General features: G+C 41.3%; 1 pseudogene; it reads right to left on the bottom strand.

The window, feature by feature from the left end:
* LOC102856717 overlaps positions 1-604 on the bottom strand; it is a 3,015-nt pseudogene extending 2,411 nt beyond the window's left edge.
* Between the last annotated feature and the right edge of the window lie 4,793 nt (positions 605-5,397).

Below are 5,397 nucleotides of genomic sequence, written 5' to 3' on the forward strand. Positions count from 1 at the left end.
GACCCTTATTATAAAACCTGCCCTAATCCACTTTAGGGTGTGGTATTTCCCTGATCTGTCCCTCTGCCTGTTTCTCTCTCTGCAGACCAAGGAATCCCGCCCGGGAGACCCCTTAATAAAGCTTCTTTAGCTTTCTTTCTTTCTCTGGTCCCTTCCTTGAGTCCTTGGCCTTACGTCCAGTGCGAAGACCTAACACTCAGCACTACTTCACTATCAAAAGTCATCTGAACTCCATTATTGGCAGCATACTTAATTTAGGATACTTGTTTACAAGGATTTTGCATAGATTATCCTCTCTGGAGTCACCCCAAGACTCTGCACTAGCTGGATTTCATTCTTCCTAGCACAGTCAAATCCTGGCCCTATGGTAACTAGGGTCTTCACTGTGGCTATGCTATCATTACATTTGACTGCGTAAAAGGGAGGGAAGAGCTTGCAGCCATGTTAGATGCTTCTTCAGGATGTCTCCAAGGTCCTCAACGTAAAAGACATCTTTATCATCTGAAGAAGAAACTTCATTAATTTTTGGGTCAAGAATATTCTTGGCAGTAAAACCTTCATCAAGGATATGGCAGTCAAACTCTTCATTACCAAAGCTGTTCATAGTTTCTGGCTGTTCTCCAATATGAAATAAAGAGGAAAACTAAGAGGCAGACATACGTAGGTAGGGTAGAGGGACAGCGCAGGAGGGGAAGGCCCTCTATTAGGTGGATTGATTCAGTGACTGGGGTAATCGGGATGGGTGTATCAGAGAGTGCGGTTGGCACAGGACAGAGCAGAGTTTAGGGCTGTTGTATATAGGGTCCCTAAGAGTCGCACATAACAACAAGAGGCAGAATCTTAATTATTTCCTGCTCTCACAAAGGCCAGTTCTTCTGGAATATCAAATCCAATTGAGTAGCAGATTTCTATTCTCGGTGTAGCAGTGTAAATACTCTCAGTGCTCCCGGCCCCAGGTACATGCGGCGGCAGGAGCGCGGAAAGAGCTGATTGGCAGCTCCCGGCGCTGTCCCCGCCCCACGCCGCGCACAAGCCGCCGCCCGCTGGCCTGCCTCGGTCCCTCCCGGAGTGCCGACTGTCCGCGGTGGCGCTGGAGCTGCTGGCTGAGGGGACTAACCTTTTTTTTTTCCTTTCTTTTCTTGTTGTGTACTGTCGAGTTGGATCCCACTGGCACAGAAGGAGATTGCCCCGCCTCCAATGGAGCATCTGGTGGATTCGAACCGCTTGCTTACGGAATTGCGGCACAGCTTCATGCCACTAGCCCACCAGAGCTCCCCGAAGGTGGGCATTTCTAATCGACCCAAAGGAGAAATGTGTACAGTCTCTTCCGGTTCAATTTACAGCCTCTGAAAACTTGCTGTAGGTCAGCTAGGAGTCAGTTCCAATTGGATAGCAATGAGTTGAGTTGAGTCTTTAGAGACTTAAGAGTTAGATATTTCTGAAACTAGCCCTGTTTATCACAGCTAAATTTCCTCCAACCTCTTCCTAGATTTATATCATCTTCCCCGCCCCCCTTTTTTTGCCTCGTTTTTCTCTTGTGTTGTCTCATACTTCTACCTCCAAAGCCTACTGGTTCTAAAATCTAATTCAACAACTGTTCTGCCTCTATCAGTTTTGGACCAGGAGATCCAGCAAATATTTCAAGAGGCATATTTCTACTTCATCCACACACAGAAAACAAAAAGGAGGTATAGGTGTAATGAACAATTAATTAGAGGAGAAAGTGCTACTAAAGCACAGAGATAAGGGGAAAGTATCCAAGCACAACTAACTATAGACTCCATTGCTGGCCATGTGGCGGAGGTGCAGTCATGTACCCCAGGTGTTCTGTTATTGCATATCAGCACAACACACCAGGCTCTGCTATCCTTTTTAAATCTCACAGCAAGGAGGTTCTTAGAGACCAAATACAATTAACTGCTGTGCAGATGCAGAATCTGAGGCAAGAGAAGGTAAATAAAGCAGCCCAGCCAGTGTCACATGCCTGCTATGTGACAGGGCGAAGGCACAAACCTAGTCTCTTGACAATCAATGTCCTCTATCAACAGTCCCATTATGTCTCCCAGCAAAGATTTATTTAAAAGGTCAAATAATAATAAAGTAAGCTCATATAAAACATTTACCTAATGCAAATTAAGAAACCACTTTGAGGAAGTGAAACTTTGTTAATCTGTACACCTACAAGAAACCCAAGGAGAAAGTTGAATACTTAAAATAGAAGAAGAAAATTATTTCATGTGTGACTTAAAGCATTCATTTCTTCCCTGAGTAACAGAGAGGTGGCCTGTTCAAAGTCTTACATCCACATTTAGAAATTATAAGGTAATATAAGCTTCTAAACCATACTATAAACAACTCAATGTGTTCTTGGTTTAAGTTACAAAACATTGTGATAATTTAAAATAATTTACAAAACATTGTGATAAGAATTATCTTCTCACCTGATCTTCACAATAACCCTACATGATGATGATGATAATTGTCCCTTCCTTATTCTCATTCACAAGGGAGGAGATTGCCTATCTTTCTCTGGAGGAATTGCTCATGGATTCAAACCACCAAAAAGGTGCTTTGTTGTGCAATTGCCTAATGGCTATGATTTTTCTTACAATGGAGTATATTAAACTTGTGTATCAGAAATTGGCTGATCAAATACTGCAAAAGTTAATAAGGTTAGGTAAATCCTAAATAATGACATTACCAATTACAATCTAATAGATATACAGAGAGAAATAATTTTTTTACCCAGTAGATATGGCATATTCTTTTCAAATGAGACACTGTCCAAATATATTGGGCCAGAAAGGAAACCACAATAAATATGCAAAAGCATAACTGTCAGTCCACATTCACAAACTATAATGGAAGAATATTACAAAACAACGACAGAAGAACAGTCAAGAAAAACCCATCGTGTCAGGTATTTTGTAACACTCTTCTAGGTAAGTTCTAAGTTTAAGAGGACATAAAGCCAGAAATTATAAACTATTTAGAGCTGAATCAAAATAAAAGCAGAGTGGGATAAAAGCCATCAAGTAGGCCAAGGCATCATTCAGAGGAAAAGTATATATATATATATATCTAAAAGCACACAACACAAAAACACAGATAGTGGTGGCCACATTTGTGGTGATAGTGGTGGCGCTGGTGAAAAGCTGTCCAGTCAAGTACAACTCGTAGGGAGTGAGCCTATGAACAAAAGAGCATCATTCTCATTTTAAAAATGGATGCCTTTGTGTTGTGGTGATGGAGAAGATTGCCCACAGGACAAATAGATGTCTTAGAGCTGGTGCAGTCAAGATGTTCCTGAAAGTGAAACTTTGTCTCACATGCTTTGGGCCTGTTGTTAGGAGGAGCCAGTTGTTGGAAAACGACATCATGATGGGAAAGGTGGAGGGTCAGTGAAGAAGTTCCTAGTTGAAATGCATTGATACAGTGACTACATGGTGGGCTCAAGGAGATGAAGAGGATAGGGCAGACTTGTAGTTCATAGGGTCACTATGAATAAACTTGACTTGATGGCATTTATCAACAACAATCTTAAGAGTACTGACTATCCCATGGACTGCTAAAAGAACAAACAGATAATTCTCAGGGAGGGTACAGTAAGAGAACTCCTTGGAGGCAAAGATGGTAAAACTTTGTCTCACATACTTTGGGCATGTTGCTAGGAGAGGCTATTCATTGGAGAGAGACACATGCTTGAAAAGGTGGAAGGATGTAAAAGGCAAAGAAATCTCTCAAACAGGTGGCTTGACACAGCGACTGCAGCAATGGGCTCGAGCATCTTAAAGATTGTGAGGATGGCACAGGACATGACAGAGTTAGATCTGTTGTTCACAGGGCCACTATGAGTCAAACTTGACAGGATCTAATCACAACAACAAGGGCTACAGAATTCCTAGATTATTCCTTCAAACATATAACTAGTGAGTTGATTTTTTTTTTACTCAAGTACTTCCTCTGTGCAAAGTCAAATTATAAAGAACAAAACAAAACACCAAACAAACAAGTTATCCTAAAGTGGATTCCAAACCATGGGGATACTACATGTGTGAAAGTAGAACTCAGTGCTAGACATCCTCACCTGAGACGCAATCCTCCTCCTTGCGGTTGGGGACTGGCATAGCCCAAGTCACTGTCCCTCTGAACAAATGAAGTCTGAGCCTTGGGAGCTAACTGGGATGAGGATAGGGAGAAACCACTGAACAATGAATATGAGAAAAGGGGAAAACTAGGGAGAGAAAGTGTGCAGGAGACAAATGGTCTTGGTCCTTTGAGTTTATATCCTAGATGCTGCTTGATAGAAAAGTGTAGACACAGAACTGGCTTTGACAAGCACTGTGGCATTTGGACAAGAACAAACTGGGAGGAGGGTAGAGAGAATAGTGCAACAATGAATGAGTGGAAGCCCAAAATCTCTGTAAATGTTTATGAAAATTAATAAAATATAATTATAGAAAAAAAAAAAAGACAGAAAAAAAAAAAAAGTGTAGACAATTCTCAACACTACCATGCCCCCAGGACTCTTCTAAACATTCATCCATGTGATAACAATCCTATGAGATTGGCATTATTATTACTTCCATTTAATAGATGAAAATGCTGAGAACTAGCCATATTGGCAACTCAACCCAGGTTATAGAATGTTAGTAAATGGTAGTGCTAAGATTCAAACCCAAGTTGTTTGTTATATTAAGACATTTTTTTAATAAATATTATTTATTTAGAATTTATAAAATACTCAAGCACTACAATAAGACAAAAGTAAACAACCCAACTGAAAAATGGGCACAGGATGAACAGACACTTCACCAAAGAAGACATTCAGATGGCAAACAAACACATGAAGAAATGTTCAAATTCCCTAGCTCCAAGAGAGATGCAAATAAAAACAACTATGAGATATCATCTTACCCCAGTAAGAATAGCAAAATTTAGCAGAGCAACAAATGCTGGCGATGTTGTGGAGAAACTGGAACCCTTATTCACTGTTGGTAAGAGTGTAAAATGGTGCAATCACTATGGAAGACAGTATGACATATGACAAGAGTCGAGAATGAAGGTTGCATAGTGGAGTGTACTGGGGAGTGGGGTGGGGTGGGGACTGTATACCAATGAAAGACTTTTTCTTTTACTTTTCAAAGAGAAGAGCAAACTGCGGGGGAGGGGTGGGCAGGGAGAAAAATGCAACAATGAATGAATGTTGTTGTTGTTGTTGTTGTTGTTGTTACGTGCCATCGAGTCGCTTGCGACTCATAGCAAACCCTATGTACAGCAGCCCTAAACTCTGCTCTGTTCTGTGCCAATCGCACTGTCTCTGACACTCCCATCCCAATTATTCCAGTCACTGAATCAATCCACCTCATAGAGGGCCTTCCCCTCCTGCACTGTCCC

This window comes from Elephantulus edwardii, unplaced genomic scaffold (assembly GCF_000299155.1).
Source record: "Elephantulus edwardii isolate Elephantulus edwardi_28Jun2011 unplaced genomic scaffold, EleEdw1.0 scaffold00051, whole genome shotgun sequence".
In the NCBI taxonomy this organism is placed as follows: Eukaryota; Metazoa; Chordata; class Mammalia; order Macroscelidea; family Macroscelididae; genus Elephantulus; species Elephantulus edwardii.